The following is an 18,275-nucleotide window of genomic DNA, read 5'->3' as shown; positions in this document are numbered from 1 at the left end:
CCCTTTGCATTGGCTGTCTCCTGGACTGGGGCGCCCAACATGAACTACAAAAGCTCAACACAAAATGCCTTGCCCCAGTGCAGCCCAGGAGGACTTTCATTGTCACCTGTTGCTTCCCACTTCGCAAAGGCATTCGGGGTGATCCACCATTCTCCAATACTCAGCACATCCATCTTGATGTGGGGTTTCCCAAATTGCTTCCCCATATCGGGAAACGCCTCTGTATCCCATTTTATACTAATGTGCTGCAGCCTCTGATTGGGCTGACATGTTCTCCCCTGTTTCATCCCTGACCTCCTCAAGCCTCTAGGCAGAAAAAAAAAGCAGGTGCCACAGCAGGTTCAAGTTTTTCTTCCTACATCTTTTATCCCCAAAGGGTTTTAAAGAAGTGGCTGAGCTGTTCACCAGCAGGGACCTGGCCTGCTGCTCAGTCCCGCTGGATTTCAAGCTCTTCTTGCTAGGCCGCCCTGGTGCTGGTTCAAACACATGTCATCACATGCAATATGGACACAATACCCTCATTCCTACGGGCTCCAGGACCCAGCAGAAGAAAGCGCAGGCAGAAGATCAAACATGAAGGAACAGAAGACAGAGGAGCTGCTGTTGCCGTCTGTGTCTGGAACAGAAAAATGAACACAAGGGAAGAGACAGGGCAGGGGGATAATTACTTTCATCCCAATTTTATTCCCACAATTCCCAACCACTTTTGAAGCCAATTTTCCTTTAATAAAATATACTATTAATGACTCAAGTAGAAGCCTTTTGTGCAAGACAATACCCAACTCTCCAGATGGAATTATTTTGTGCTCTGCACAATATTCATGTATGTATATTTATATACATAAGTTGAGCTGTGAGCATGGCCTCTATTATCCTATTTTGCAAATCGAGTAAGTTATTTCAAAATATGTTTAACATACTTTATTTCTTTGAAACTAATTCTTTCATAGCTCTCCCCCCCCCCCAGCTCTCCCTACCCCCTAAAGAGAAACACAAGCCAAACAGAAACAAGAACTATTTCCCATCATTTCTGGAAGCCATTCATTTGCTATTTCTGTTCATCAGAGCTTCAGAGTGAAGGAATTTAAAGAGCTACTGATGCCTTTTGCTACTTGGCATATATATCCAATATTGTCTTTCAAGCAGTTTAGACACATCCTTCTTCTCTTTCTTCTTTAACAGCCTGTCAGAGAAATAGGCCTAATTAGTTTATTGTGGGTTTGTGTGTGAAGAAGTTATTGAGGGAGCGCCAAGTCAAAAAGTCAAACACAAACTGATTAATTTTCACAATGCACCCCTCTGAGGTGGGGAAGTTCTGACAAATCCACTGGGTGTTCACAGCTATCCTGTGCTCTGCGTACAGAGGCTGGGAGCCATATGGAGAGCAGAGCGCTGGCACCACGTTCCCCAGTTCCCAAAGCTCACGTTCCGGGTTCTGGGGCTGACGCTGAACCTCGGCGCCTGCTGGGACCTCAGCCCACCAGACCTGTCTTGCCCCAGCCGCTTCCTCTTCCCCACCTACAGAATGGAGACACCTGGTGACAGCCCCGCCTTGGGGTCAGCTTTTTGGGCACGGCAGAATATACACAGTTTAGGAGTGTGACACAATAATTTATTGGTTCACAAAGAAGATAGCTGGGATTTAGTAAGTGATTAAGCTAAACATCAGCGTGCCCACCACCCTGATAGTGCACCCAGAGTCCTGGCTGACCAAGCAGGCACTGGCAAAGAGGAGATGGGTTGGCCTCTGCAGCTCCTTGGAACTGCCTCCTCTTCATTGCTCAGTTGCCATCTTCCACGGGCTCCGTTGGCAGGGACGACACTGACTTCTCCACACAGGGACCCTACAATTCCTTGCAAGCCTCCCTGGGTTTTTGATTGATTGTTGTCTTTTTTGCTTTAGGGTTTTATACATTTCATGGTGGCGCTTTCCCTATTGAATCCTTGAGCTGTGTGTGATCCCATCTCAACAGTGCTACCTCTGCCAGTAATTTTACTTTTCTTATCTCTCTACAGACTTCCTATAGCTCTTCCTCAGCAGTCTGAATCAAGGTTATGCAGCTGTGTCGTATCAGAGCAGGGCTTTGCTCCTTTGCACAGCACAGGCAGCTCAACCCAGAGGGGCTTTACAGGGGGCAGCTACAGCCGTTACTTGGGAAGGTCAAAAGGAAATGACTGGCCGAGCTGGGGTTACAGTCTGGCAGGAGACTGGGCTAGATTGGTGGATTTTAGCTCAATGAATCTTCCAGAAAAAAATTCATGAGCCGCAGTGGTTCCTGTTTCCAACCAAATGCCAATTAGGCTGACCTTTAAGAGTTTGCTTAGCAATTTGTGATGCTGCCTATTACATTTGCTTGCTTTCTCAGATGCCATAGAATATCAGGAGGGAGAAAGGTTTATTTCCCCCAATGGTTTTGTGAAGCGCCTTGCAATGCCTTTCAGATCAGCAGTTGTTCCCCCGCCCCTAAGCTGAGAAACACTGTCCTAAATGATCTCCAAAGGCCCATTCCAGTACTGTTTTCTTTAATTCTAGAAACTCAGAACCTCTTGAATTTCTATTGCCTTTCCACTGCCACCAGCTACATGTCTTCAGGGTCTCAGGACTATCTTTTGTCCCCTATTATGCTAGCTGGATAGCTGCAGTAAAACAGAATATTTGTCCAGAAGGGAATTACTGTTCCTGCCATAATATTTGAAGCCACAGCTGCCACAGGTATGAGTGTGATGGCACTGCAACCTTCAAAAACACTTGGATTTTTCTCACTCAAAGCTGATTCCAGGTTGCAAGTTCCATGAAGTTGTGCAGAATGCAAGACCAGATTTTCCCCCACTCAAAAAAAAAAACCATTGCAAACCCTGTTTCTATGAACTTTAGATTGTGTTTCAATAAAGCTATTCACCCCTCTGTCTTTATCTACTTTAACAATTTTCTCCAATGCAGCATTTTTGACAGTTGTGTGCTTCAAACAGCATCAAAACAGACACTAAAGCAATACTAAGAAACCATCACAAGACACCCACTTCTACTAACAGCTTCTCTGAGCCGGTCTCACCTTTCTTCAGTTTATAATATATAAATATATATCAGAAAAAGTGACGAGGGGGTGAGAGGAGGAGTTATTTCTACATTTAAGGAACTGACAACTGTAGCCTTGAGGTCATCTACCTGAAGCTGTGGTCTCCAGCCTGTGTTTCCATAGGGGGCCCATCAACACGCTGGTCTGGCAGTGACCACAGGATCATTCAAGCCTCTGCATTGACTTAGTTTTAAACCTCCACGAACTGGGTCAAATTTGCAAGAGTTGGTTTTTGTGGTAGGGCACTGTGCCGCAGCCATCAGCCTCATTTGGATTCAAACAACATTATGAGACTCGAGGGGTTTATCTGAAATATGAAAACACCATAAATATTCATTTTGGGAAAATCCTGCTCAGACAGGGAGCATAGAGCAGACTGATTTGTATCCTGCTAATACCATCCGGCTGCCAGTGGGCAAGGAGACCCCAATACTGCATGTTCGTCAGACCCATATCAGATCCATGTGGCTGGCTTGACGTCGTCCTGCTGTCAGCAATCTCGCAGTCCCCCAGGGAGCTGTGGGCTTGCACCAAGCAGCTCAACGGTGACTTGCCATTCAGCTTACAGCAAGAAAACACAGTTCCCATGCGTTTCACGTATGCTGACTGAAATGTGTTGCACATGGGCGTGAGGCAACCAGGATAGAGATATATAACATTGGGCTGATTTAGTGGAAATGAAAATAACTAGACATATGTTAAGCACATTAAAAGTACTGATGCATAGTGTGCCCCTGCTTACTGTTACTGGGTAATTATCTGTTTGGGTTTTTTTAGGAAGACGTCTGTGTCATGAGGAAGATCAATTTGTAGCAGACCCTCCCTCCATGCCCACACGTAGCTTCATGGGGGAGAAGGGCAGATTTTACAAAAATAGTACAAATCTACTCCAGGGTCAAGATAATGACCCTAATGATTAAACACCAGGTCCTGGGTCAGAAAGGAACTTTTGCTGGAGCTTTCATTGAGTTCAATGCTGGGTCTGATCCCCTCGTCTGTGCCTCAGCATCAGCGACCCACAGTCCCTCACCCGTCCCAGCCATCTTCGGAGGAAAAGGACAGGCAGCAGCCACCTTAATCCAATTTCATCTAAGTATGTAATTAGGGCTGTACATCTGGGATCAGTTTTTCTCCCCTTCAAAAGTTAAAAAGCTTTATGAACTAGAGGCAGGAAGGATGGTTTGATCCAGCTTTGGGTGTTGAAAAATTCCTCTCATCTCAGCTCAGCTGTACGAGGCTCCAGAGGCTTGCACTCACCATTTGATGGCCCTAGGGGAAGCCAAAAATTTGTGCAGTTGTCCCAGGGCTGTCTCATTCAAACCATGCCTCTGCTGTCTGTGCACAGGATTTCTGTTTCATACCAGTATACTCTCCTGGTCTTCTGCCAGGGTGGGACACCACAGCAGTGAGCAGCTGCTCACCTGAGCATCCCACCAGACTCTGGGGTTTTGCCTATCCCAGGCATTGGTGTTTGGAGACACGTGCTCTATGGGACATGTTCCTTTGCAGTGTTTTGTACAAAAAGGGACATGTTTGCAGTCAACATGTGTCCCTGTTGGCTGTCCACAGAGGCTGGAGTACTGCATCCAGCTCTGGAACACCCAACATAAGAAGGACATGGACCTGTTGGAGCAAGTCCAAAGGTGGGCAACAAAGATGGTCAGAGGGCTGGAGCACCTCTCCTATGAAGACAGGCTGAGCGAGCTGGGGTTATTCAGCCTGGAGAAGAGAAGGCTCTGGGGAGACCTTATAGTGGCCTTCCAGTATTTAAAGGGGGCCTACAGGAGAGCTGGGGAGGGACTCATTATCAGGGAGTGTAGCGATAGGAGAAAGGGTAGCAGTTTTAAACTGAAAGAGGGTAGATTTAGACTAGATATTAGGAAGAAATTCTTTACTCTGAGGGTGGTGAGATTCTGGAACAAATTTCCCAGGGAAGTTGTGGATGCCCCATCCCCGGAAGTGTTCAAGGCCAGGCTGGATGGGGCTTTGAGCAACCTGGTCTAGTGGGAGGTGTCCCTGCCTATGGCAGGGGGCTTGGAACTAAGCGATCTTCAAGGTCCCTTCCAACCTAAACTGTTCTATGATTCTATTCTACAATTTTCAGACATAGCAGAATCACTCAAAATACAACACCTAATGGGAATGCATTACAGGAAGGTTGTCTAGCTCCCTGATTTAGGAGAGGGCTTGTTTGACCTGGCATTCACAGCCAGCTTATGATCTGGGGAAAAACATTTAACATTTCTACCTCGTTGTTGAAGTTCATCCAGAAAAGCAGTTATCTGGCACAAGTAAAGGGATGCAAATTTTGGGCTGGAGGGAAGAGGTGAAGAGCGAGGACTGGGGAACATAATGCTGTGTATGTACTGTTGATGAAGAAATTCTCCAGGCAACATATATGATCCAAGAGGTTTACTACTTTCCTCCTAGACTTTCATAAATGTATCTTTTGCCCTTTCCAGTGGGACAACAGTGAATCAACTGTTTGTGTGGCCAGGCATCAGCTGGGAGACTGGAAACTCCTCAGGCAAAACATGTGTAGGTGAGGACATCTGACTACACAGTCGAATATCTGGAAGCAGTAGACGTGATTGGTTCCCATTTATCAATATACTTCAGGGCTTAAATATACCACTTACTACAAATAAGTAGGAGAGCACCGAGGGAAGGCAGAGGTTATCCTGTGTCTGCTAAAAAGTGTCTCTTCCTCAAGAGCACAGAGGCTGGTTAGGGCATAACGAGGCCATGTGTGATTGCTGGGATGGCTGCTCCTGTGGTTGCTTTTGCATTGAGACCTAGCACATTCACCAGACTCTCACATGGAGGTTGGTCTGACCCCTGGCCCACTACCTCCACCACCATTGGCTCTTCATCAATTCACCATTGGCTCCAAATAAGCTGGAAAGCTCAGAACACCCTTGATTTTAAAAGGTTAGCAAGAAGAAAAAAAACATCTTTTTGACCCCTCCTTAGGTCTTGCTTCACCGGGCTGACTGGGCCACTCTCAGCCTTTATGGAGGCAAAAATACACTCCTTTAACTGCAGCTATTGAGCCAAACCCTCAGCTGGTGTGACACTGTGCTTTCAATGGAGCTGTGCTAATTTACGGTAGTCTTGTGTCTGACCTTTTTCTGGGGAGCAATTCAATGTGAAGAGAATGAGGATCATAGGGGAGTAACCTCAGCCTTTCTTTTAATATAAATCACAGAAGAGCAAAGTTGGCAACTCATGCTGGTCAGAGAAAGCTGATGGAATTGCACTCTGTGAGAATATGCCCTTCCATCAAGATAAAGCTGGTAGTGCTGCTGTTATATGAAGAAGAAACCTGGGGGATGGGAAGGAATTTCAACAATGCCTGTAAAAAACACAAGATATTTTAACATTTTGGAATAGAAACATTCCACTTTCTTTTTTTGCAATAAAGTTTGGCTAAGTGTTTTTCTAATTCATGTTATAGTTTGTATTAGAAAACAGTTAAAAAATTAGAAATGCAAAATCAATGGTAAGTATTTCAATGAATCCTAAATATATTTTTCTGCAGAATTCTCTTTCATAGAGAGCTTAACCTGGGGAGGGTTGCTCAGATTTGGAGCAGAACCAGATTCCTAAATTTTGAACTCTTTACGAAGCAAGTATTTCATCCCCTCCACTGACCTATTAGTCAGAAAGGTTGGATGTCTTGTAGGAAAAAGGTGAACGCTGCCTGCTACTTGCTCACTGCTTTCTAGCCTTCCCAAACACTAAAGATGTCTGCTTTAGTTTTTAGTTTTTGCTTGAGACTCAACGACCTCAGTCCCAGAGAAGTTACAAAGAAACTTGTCTGAGCAACTTAAACTTACCCACTTAAAAAATAAATAAATTCAAATGCACTAAGCAAAGGATTACAAAATCAGATTTAGAGATAGACCCTGAAGAAACTTATTTGCAGATGGGCTTAAACTGTGGATAATAATACTGACTCACCATTATGAATTGCTTTGAGGTCTAGGGATAAAAGGCTTTATGTTAGTACTAGGTATTATTACATTTTATTGTTAATTTCAAAAGCTAGAAAATGAATAACAAGCAGGAAAAAAAAAATCTTTCAGTAAAATTAAGGACTTAACCTGATAAAAGATTCCAAATGTCAACACTCTGGCATTATGACTGCCTCTCCAGCCCTTCTTACCTTGCTGGCCCTTTTAAAACCTCTTCCGCGTGGAATGGGTCCAAAAACGGCAGGCACTTGGACTTGAAAATTCATACGGATTTTCATAACCTATTTCCCCTGCTGTAGGTGTTGTCACATATGACTTTGTTACTTGTCACGCTGTCAGAGAGAGCCCCTACACACACTCTCACACACACGCTTTTCCTCCCATACACACTCTTTCCTTAACAGGTAGCGCATACAGCACAAAAGGGGGAGAAGAAAGAAAGTATTGGGAAATCAACATCTGGTTCGAATAATTCCGCCTATTTAAATTTTTACTTAGAGAACTCCCATTGGTACCGAATAATTGAACTCAGTTATTCGCAGCTAAAAATCTTAGTAGCACCATTCCTCTCTGATTTCATGTGGTGGATCGTCACACCTAGGCTCCTAAAGCCTCACAGAGGATTTACGTTGCAGGCACCACACAGCTAAAGGCAGCTCCCGTTCCCCTCTGCCCTCTCCTCCCACAGGCAGAGACAAAAAGGTGCTGCCTTGCCTTCTCCCCCTCCTCTCCTTTATTAGGAGACATTGAACTTATAAAGAATACACTTCACTTTGCAAAAAAGCAGTGTAATTAGCCTTGCTTTTTTTGGCCTGCATGTGTGTGGTAAAATGTCTAGTAATAGTTGGCAAGACTTCTGCAGGGAATGAGATTCCCATGGTTAGATCTAAAGCCCAAATACTTGGAACAAATTAACACCAGCCAAGAAAGTGAGGTTAATTACTGGAACACTTGGAAGAGGAGGTCTCCCTAGTCTGGAAAAATGCAATACACTATCTGCATGTATGGTATGTCGCCAAGCAGGATCTCTCCCTCTTTCTCTCTCTCACTTGCTCTCTTTCCTTCTTTCCTTTTTTGTCCCAACTATAGACAAATATCAGAGCTACTGAGAGCGAAGACTTGGTCTTCCTCCGACCTGTTCTTACATCAGGCCAGTGCCACCGATGGCCCTGGAAGCTACTCAAAGATGAGAAACACAGCCATCGGGGGCTGGCTCTCCTTCTGTCTATGTTTTCTCATTAGTGGTTTTGCGTTGTTGAAAGGCATCTTCATTGGAGGCCCAGTATTCCAGCAACATGCTGCTTTAATCTGGGGTGGGCACTGAGGCTTTCAAAAACACAGCATACAACCCAACAGGAGAACAGTCATCTTCCTTAATATGCTCTTTGGAGAGCAAATCTGTAAATCCTGTAGGCCCCTAAACATCTGCCTTTGGTAACGATTTAATGGGGAAAATTTGCCTAGTAACCACATTGCCGTTGACCTTTGATGCGTGAGGAATGTATACATGCACATGTCTGGGGGGGGTTGCATGTGTGCAAAAACCTGTGAAATCAAGGTTGCAAAACCATGTAGGTGGAAGCTACGTGCTCCACTTCAGTTACCTGTGCACCTTTAGGAGGGCTCCCTCATGTGTTTGCATTATTCATGACACAGCCCTCTGTGGTGTGAGGACACGGCTTTTTTCCATGGGATGGCCGCCTCACTCTGTGCTCAGGATGGATACTGTTCACTACAGGAACAGCTATTCAAGATTTTGTTTTTTCTTCATTGTTCAGTTTGTGACCTCAAGCCTTACTGACTGCGCACTATTCAAACCCTGCTCTGAAGACAACAGCATTTTGTTTTCTCATGGGCTTTTCTATAGCACTCATGACAATAGTATCAAAGTGCCTCATAAAGATTAATTCATCTATTTTTGCTACAGCCCCAGGAGGCAAGTTGGTATTTTCTTCATTCTCCAAATGTTGAACTGAAAGCATAAGCCCTGTCTATATAATCATGGATGCAGTTTACGGAGCAGCTAAAGCCGTGGTATCCTCTGTGGGTCCATGGCTGCTTCAAACATCGCCTGCATGGTCCACCAGGCTACATCTGGCTTCAGCGTGTGCACTGCCTGACCCCCTGGCTATGCTTGCAAGCTTACAAAATTGAATCTATTCTTGAAGGCAGCCTCCGGGCCTTTGACAGTATAGACATAGCCATATGATCAACAGTGTATCTACAACATCCGTGGTAGGCATTCATTTTTAATTCTGTCATTGAAATGCCTAGGTCTTGATTTTTCCTCTTGCTTGTCATTAGCCAGCACTGCAGATATTCAGAGCAGAGCTCCTGCCAACCTCGGTCCCAGCTGACACACCAGGGTCCCAGGTTGGGTCCCCAGAAGATGACAACCTACAATTAGGAGCTTTCTGCGAAAAGTTTGCTGTAGGCAGCACGGCTTAGCATCTGTGAGGGCAAAATCCCTGCTCCTCACAGCACTGCCCAGCTCAGTCAGGTACAGCCCCAGCCCTCCCATTGCTCATCCTGCTTCACCCACCTCCCATTTGCCATCACCTGGAAGAAATGCAGCAAGAGTCCAGGGACTGGTAGCCTCCCCTGTTTGATGGAGCACAGCAGGAGACCTGTGGGAAAGAGGGTTTGAGCATGTAATGCAGATTCTGCCCCAAAGGGTGGAATTAGTATTGCACAGGAAGACGTAATCCAGGTATTTCCCAACTTTTGAGTGATCAACCTGAAAACCTTGGTAATGGTCACTTAACACAGGGGATGCCTGATTTTTTTGTGCTTGAAAGTAAGCGAGGTGGTAGCACAGGCATGCCGATGTGGTCATGCCATGGACATCTACAGGATTTTCTGTCAAGATGGCAACTTTCTATTGCATGTTGTTGTGCCAGGAGTTAAGCCGACAGAAGTAACAGATCCTCTCTACGTGGTTTTTCTAAGCTTTATAACTTGGCCAAATGTGGGTAGTTTTTCACAGGGACAGACAAGGCCCATCCCCAACACAAAAGCCACCTCTTCTGCCAAGTGTCCAATTGCACTTCCAAAGCACAGGGGTTCTAGGGCTTTCCAAATAAAAGGTTGTTAAAAAAAAAGAAAAAAGCAACAAGGCAAACAATGTATTTTTCCAGGCTTCTTCTCAGAAACACTATGTCATTTTGGCTGAAACTTCCGTAAATAATTCAGTTTGAGGCAAACACCCGGTATGTAAAATTTAAGCCCAAACAGTTGAAGCTGTCAGAGTTATAAACAAGTGAAAGAAGGACCCTATAACACAAAATGTTAGTCAAACTTACTACTAAGCAGTTTCCCAGCCCTGTGTGTTGCTATATGTATGCATTTGCACATAGTCAATATGGGCTGATACATCAGGCCGACTTTGAAAGCCGTTCTGGGAGTCTTGCCCTGGGAAATGGACCCACACTGGCTGCTTACTGTGCCACTTAGAAAAGAATATTGGAAAGGGGACAGGGAGAGGAGGCAAAATACACTGTAGTGGCAACAAATCAATCACTGTGGTCTATATAGCCTGGAGGGCCTCTCTTCTTCTGCCAACCAAGCCTTCAGGGCTCTCCAGCTCCTTAGATTAAGGGGCAAGCAGAACATGGAAATGCGGGGCTGAAAGCGAGGAATTCATCTAGCTCAACCCTCATACCTACGCTGGGATTACACTGACCTATTCCTGAACAATCACTGTCTAACTTTTACTTATAACACTCCAAGAAAGAGATCCCCAGCACCCCCCCAGCCTCTCCCAGTGCTTAACTGGAAGTGCTTACATAGCTTCTCTCAATTTCGAACAGCTTATTTGCTGCAAACTGAACACATTTTTTCTACCTCTGCCCAGAGTATCAGGGAGTACAAAAGATCATTGCCCTTTTCAGAAGTAGCTTTATGTAACAGCGGACTTTCACATCGCCCTCACTTTCTTCTCTCTTCTGGAGGACATGTGGAATTCCTTTACTCTTTCCCAGTCATTGTGTTTTCTAACTCTTATTATTCTGGGGTCTCCTCACTACATCTTTCCTGAAGTGCAATACCTAAAACTAGGGAGTCTTCCAAATGGGTGTAAATCAAAAGCCGTGTTTAAGCAGCCCATCTGCTTACAGCACATCAGTGTCTCTCAGCTAATGGTGCGTAAAGAAACTGCATGACTTCTACCGAGGAACCCCAATTCAGACAGAGCCAGGAGCCTGATTTATAGCTGAGTTAATATAGTCCAGCATTTAGGAAGATCCAGAATAAGGTGAGACCTTATGTCTCTAAGCCTTACCAAGACTTCCCTAGTACCCTCGTCACGAAAGCAGAGTACAACAGAGTAACTACCTTGCATAAAACATTCATTTTACTACATTGCAAAATCTGTTTTGTGGGGTTTTTTTGTTGTTGTTGTGCAACTGCATCGTGTTGTTGACTCATGATTCTGGGGTTTTTTAACCAGTTGTGTGCTGTCTTCATCCTGGTCATACTTTTTTGTTCACATGGAAGGATATCAGAAAGCTTTCTTGAAGCCAAGGTATACGATAGACACAGGTTTTATCTGTACCCACCAGACCAGTTACCATATGCAAGAGAGATTTCTGTCTTAGGTTTCTTTACCTGAAACCCCCTGTATAAAATTAGGACTGAATGTGTTTCTCAAGCCAATATATCATGGAGTATGGGCTCCTAATTATCAGAAATATGTCCACAGGGAGATCTGGGTACCTGATATTCCTGTTCCGTGAAGGAGATATAAAGCAAACCACCACAGCTCACAAAGTACACACTGGTGCAGGAAACAGCCAACTTGTAAGGAAATGTACTACTTTCCATTCCAGTTTAGTCAGCCTCCTAGGCGGAGGGGCAGCTACCTCTGCTCAGCAAAGCACCGATACTTCATTAAATCCAAGCTTGCTGTGCTCGAACCTTAAATCACTTCCCTAACAAGATCTGTCTATATGTCCTTTTTGCACTTCTGACTGTACTGTAAAACCACAGTTATCTTGTTAACATTTGCGAAGCACACAAGCACAATCATACACCCAGGGACTGCTCTGTGCCCTCTGTGATATCCAGAATTTCCTATGTGTACAGCTATGTACACAGACACACAATTTTTTGTTAAAGAAAAAAGTGTTCCTAAGCCCTGTTGGGTTTAGTGAGTCCACCACACAGTGATTCACAAAACAGGAGGTTTGCAAGATCCCAGATCAGCAAAGCTCGTTGTGTGTCATGCATGGAACAAAGGGAAAGGGAGGCAGGTACAACAATAATGTAAAAGCAGCCATCTACCAGCTTGTTTTCCACCTTTTTCATACCCCTGTAATGAGGTGATGAGGAAGGTGTTGGTCACACAACAGAAATCAGCATCAGCATGTGATCTTTGCATTATCACGTCACGTGTGTTAAGGTTGTGCACCTCTGGAAAGAGAACATTGATACAAACGTGCCCAAGCTTGCAATTGCTACCCACAGAGGCAGCAATCCCAGGGTCTGGGCATACTCAGGGGATGCAGGTCTGGGAAAATCCCTGCAAGAGAGGAAAAAATTGTTTTCTTCCTAGCCTGTGAATGGTAAATCAGCAGCCATCACAGGTGATCTGCATGGCTTGTGTGTGCTCATGGATTGACCTGCATTAGGGAAGGGTGAGAAAGCCCCTGGCCAAGCCACGAGTGTGATCTCCCATCAGCAAAGTGAGGGCAGGAATAGGGGCTGTGGAGCTACAGAGGTGTGCTTACCAAGGCACGTAGAGACTCTCCAGTGGAAAGGACTGTGAGAGCGCAAAGCACTCCGATACTAGTGTTACTCCACACCACTTAGTAGAAGGTAGTGTGTACAATAAATACCTAATGCAAAATAGATTCAGTTTCCTTAAAAAATCTTTTCACTCCATTCTCCAAGCTGTTGCTTAAAGCAAATATATTTTTATTGCTGACAGTTTAGAGGAGCTGAGGCTGTTATTGCAGGGCTGGTGTGAGGCAGCTGTACTTGGCTCCTTTCATCACTTGCACATGGAGGAAGTTTTGTTATTAGATGGTCTCAAAGTACAGCTCAATATCCCTGAACCCCAGCTTTCAGCTTTGAGGAACAGACACTTCCAGCACTGGTGGCATATGAGGACTAGTACACGTATCCTTAGTTCAAGCACGTGAAGGTCTTGACAGCTGTTCTTGGATTGAATTTGTGTCTTCCTGCATAAAAGCACAAAAACTGTTCCTTGGTTGAGCTCCCTTTGTGTAAGACAGGAAATGCCCACTGCATTCCCAGGGACACTACGCTGAATTATTTGGCTTGGGCCTTGGCTCTCTTTGGAATCCGTTGTCCAGATGTTCCTCCCTTTGCATGACCTGGCAAACTGAAAAAAAAGCTTGCCTTTGGTGTGCCTGTGAGTGACCCTTTAGATAATTTTCCTTGGGACTTCCACAAGCCTTCTGAGACCCTACAACCATCTTTTCTTAATAATTGTATTACATCATGAGGAGCAATATGCATTAGTACCAATTAGCCCTTCATCCAAGATGTCAGACGTAGCTTTTCAAAGACGCTTTAGTTAAGCCCCATAATCTCTCCAGCAGGCCGGTTGGTAGTTATCCTCCAAAGATGAGGGACCCAAGGTGCAGAAAGATGAAGTAACTTGCCCGCAGCCACACAATATATCAGTCACAGAGCTGCAAACAGAGTCCAAGAAGCCCAGCTCCCAATCTTAAGTGTTAACCACTAGACTATGATCTGTACAATATCAGGAAGAGCAGGAAGGACCAAGAGGCAGCTACATAACATGAGGAATTCATTCTGCTGGAGAGATATGGGAGAGGCAGAGGCAGAGGAGCAAAGTCCAAGTCAGTGCAGGCTCTGCGATGATTGCTGCCTTACTGTTCACGGGCAGCAGAGTGTGCCTCCCATTCCTACATCTGCCCTGGATCTCATTGATCTTCTCTCTCTTTTCCAGTTTTCCTGTCTCCCCTTGTCTTCCCGCAACCTCCCCAGATGCTTGTCTTTTCGCATCTTTAAAAGGGGAATCTTGTCTTTTACACAGTTACTTCTTCTTGTAACTCAAGTTTTAGGGAAGACCCCTAAAATGCCTGAGGGTCTCCAGCTTCTTAGGGCAACACAGCTCATCTGGAAATGTCACAGTCTCCAGGAAGCCAAGCTCTTAACTACTGTGGATTTAAATCCCAGCATGAGTCTCTATTGAATTTATCATGTAGCACAGTATAACAAAACTGTACAGTATCTTGTACCTTTGTCAGCTGCTTTGTACAGAGAATTTGCATCAGAAATTAAATTCTCTTTAGATTCCTACTCTAAAGAAATCTAGCCAGTGTCATCAGTTTTTCCATTCTGCAGAAATCTCAGAAGGATTTTCAGAAGCTACATATCATTGTGTATTTACAGCTTCTGGAAATTCAGGGCAAAGGGGAGAAACCTGTATGATTTGGCACCAGGAGGACATATTTTACAGGCTTTTCAGGAGAAGTCCCCTACATCCATTTCCAGGATTCAAAGCCAGACTGCCACTAAGCAAGTGAAATTTGAATGCTAGAGAGATGACCAGTAAAAGTGGAACATGGTTGCAAACAGTAAATCTGAACGACCAGACCTCTACAGCCTTGAATGAACTCTGAACTTCAGAATCAAAATTCTTTCCGAGTCACACACTTCTGCCAGAGCCAGTAAGGAGAAGGCTCAGAATGGGTCTGTATTCCATATTTTGAGTGAAAAATACTATGCTGAATCTACCAACCTTTTTTTCAAACAAAATTCTGATATAAAGCATTAGGAAAACTTGTGCAAATGGTACATTTCAAAGTCATAGGAAAAAAGGTGTCTTTACAAGAAACAACCAGACTTCGTCAGAAAAAAAAAAACAAACCAACTTAATCTCATTACAAGTAATACTAATTATAGTAAACTATACCATAACAGATAGCAGTGCATAGAACTCATAAACAACATTTCTGCTGTAAAACAGGACTATCAACAGCATACAGAATGATAAGAGAGTTTGACAAAGAGCTGTGCAAATATATTTATTTGCCTTTTTGGTCCTACAGTGGTGAGTTTTGCAGGCCACCCCTCCAAGCGCTGGTGATTCCATGGAGCGTGCGTTCCTGGCTTATTGCTTCCAGCAGGGACCATCACAGCAAAGCAATGTGGTGGGCCAGCAATTACAGAGTTAACAGACAGTGGTGTCTCCAGTGACTTCAGGATGCTTAAGGGAATGAGTTCCAGGACTGAATAGTTCTGATGGTGCTGTTTCTAATGGAGATATTGCAATGACGCCATTTATCAATGGTTTTTATTTCCCGGGAGGGTGGGTATAAACTGTATATAGCTATGAACTGCCTGTACACTACCGTACAGATTCAGGTGGTCAGAGATCCCGCTGCCTGATGACTTAAATGGAGTCTTCGATAATAGGAAAGTGAGGTTTAGGCCACCTGGTATTCATCAGTCCTCTTGCCATTTCACGAGTGTCCATTAGAAACCTATATGCATGATCCCTGCATTTCAATTGTTAGAAAAATTAGCTGTTAACCATCAGGAAATGACCTGTTTCCCCAGCACAGTCACTCAGACCCATTACAGGCCCTGTTCTAAGTCCTCTTCTTATTGAACACAGTTTACAAGAGGTTCACCATAATCCCTTTAAAATTAGATTTTTGTTCTTTTTTTAAGCCATTCAGATTGTTACTCAAATAAAATCTTTCTGTCTGGTTGCAGAGAGAACGAGAAGCCGACACTAGGGTTGGCGATTTGGTATCATACGTGGCCATGGGAGGATTGGCTGGAAATCTGGGGGGGGAAAAATAGGTTTTCATCAGCAGTTGCTGATTTACAAAGAGCATTTCTCACACGTGGGATGGCATTTCTGGTGGCAGTTGGGAAGAGACAGAGAGAAGTTCAAAAGAGGACAACCCCATAACCTCAACCACATCAAACCTTCAACCCCTCTTTGGCCTCCTTTGGACAGAGTGGGATGTGGCCCGTCTCCGTACACCTGAGGCATGTACTGCCCCTGCTTCCAGCCTGCCATCAGGCTCTCCTGCCAAAGGTGTTAGATGTCAAGAGAAAGAGATGGAGCTGCAGCTCCATGGTTAAGCAAAGATTTAAATCCACAGGACGTGGGCAGGTCGCCACCAGGCTTACTGAAAATGTTTGGCTGTTTTTCTCTGTTTCTAAGGGGGAGAGCAAGAGGGAAAAGGTAGACAAGTGTTTGGAAAAAATATTTGTGTGGCCTACTTTCCATTGCTGTGCAACAGCAAAGATGGTTTTTAAAGCCCTGAAACATTTTGGTTTCAGGAAATGCTCTCAATTTAAGATTTTTGTTTCCTGCCTACTTCTCACCAATGGCACCTTGGGGTGATTGTCCTGGTCAGGTATTCAGTCCTTGGATATCCCTGTGCAAAACTGCATGCACCGGCCAACCGGGGGAAACTGGAGACTACAGCTGTGTGGTCCCGTTATGGCACATACATCCTAAACATGGCTGCTTGTCTTCAGTCTGAAAAAAATACTCGTTGATTGGTCTTGGACACCTCCTCAAACACTGTGGGGAAAGCAGATGTGTTGATTTCAGGAAGTTCAGGCTGAGCTCTGCATAGAGGCAGGGATTACGTCTGGGCAGTGTGTGTACCTGGGGAGGAACAGGGCAGCCAGAAAACATGGGCCCTTCAGGGGTGTCAGAAAGATATGATCGCGGTCAAGAACACATGTAGGCACAGACCTTCAGTCCTCATAATTGTTCATAACCCAGGAGAAGAGCACAATGCCCGCGAGACTCTGTAGCAGAAGCACTGCTTGCGATTTGAAGGAAACAGAAAAATCCCGAACAGGAAAGTGTCTGTTCAGAGCAAAAGCTGGTTCTGCTGCCCTCCTCTATCTAGTCATTGCCCTTCTGAAACTCATTTGCTATGAATTACTCTAGAAAAAAACATCCCAGCAGCAGGCCAGCAGAAGCCAGGGTGGAAAAAAAAATAGCTTCATTTCGAACTATAATTAGAGGATGCTGAAGGCAACACTTCAACAGTCAGATGTATCAAGTGCTGGAAAGTCTCTCAGGAGAAGCACTGGAAAGAATATTGCTTCAATCATAGCGACAAAGCGCTAAGAAATGCACACTAGGCAGAAATTTTGCTTTAGCCAGTGTTGATTATCAAAAGGCAGGAAGCCGGTTCTCACGCCAGTGAAAACAGGCAGCCTGTGGCAGGGGGAAACCCATGTCCCACAGAAAGCCAGGCTTCCATTTAGGCTCAGGTACTGCCAGAGGAGATAAGGACTCACCCCGGTATTCAGGGAGAGCTATGGGTGACGGCAGCATGATGCTCGGCTGCCCTGACACTCAGCAGCCATCGGCCGCTCAGCCCATGCTCTCCCTGAACTGCCTTACACAAGTCTGGCCTCCCATCTTCAGCTGTACTTTCTTTTTTTTTTTTTTTTTTTTTTCCCCAAGTAAATTTAATCAGGAGTTTGCTCTCATCCCTAACTCACTTCATGTGAACTTAATTTCCAGCTCCAATAGTTATTTTTAAAAAGGGATTTTTATTTTTTTTTTTTTTAAATGCATTGGGGGTTGAGGACGAAGGAAGGAGGAGGGAAAATTCAATTAACTTTCCTTCCAGTGTTTCCATATTTCTTGGGGGTGTGAGCAAGGCCGTTTCAGGCATTAGAGAAGTTGTTTAGATTTGGGCTGTACCTTGCCTGTCAGATCGTGTAACTGGGTTTTGGGGATTTTTGGACTTTATCCAGTAGGAAGGACGGTTCCTGTGTTCCGCTGGTCCTGAGCAATGCCCACGGGAGCCCCCAGCTGCAGGGGTGGTTTCATAGCCTTGCCACTGCTAACACACGTATGAAGGTGTCACAGCCTCAAGTTGTTGGTAGGTATTTAAGAAAACACAGAAACAAGGAGGTATGAACTAAGGTTGCGCAGCTTAAAAATAGAAAACAACTGTGGAAAATGAATGGATCTTACGGAAAATGAGCTTTTCTCCCTTCGTCTCCAGGGCAAGGTTGCCCTTCAAGCGTTTTGAGGTGTTTGTTTTAGTGTTTTTTTTTTTAATATCAGAAAGCGTAGCTACTCTTAATCTCCCCATTCAAGGGGAAGGAAGAGGAAGAGTCAGTAAGGACAAAAGAATGCTTTAAAATAAAAATATATAGGGTTTTTTTTGTTTCATTTGGAAGGTCTTTTAGTTTTAAAACTAAAGTCAAATCAAATAAAGTAGTACTGAAAACA

Source organism: Vanellus vanellus (assembly GCF_965231255.1).
Source record: "Vanellus vanellus genome assembly, chromosome: 6".
NCBI lineage: Eukaryota > Metazoa > Chordata > Aves > Charadriiformes > Charadriidae > Vanellus > Vanellus vanellus.
Note: the sequence above shows the minus strand (reverse complement) of the source record.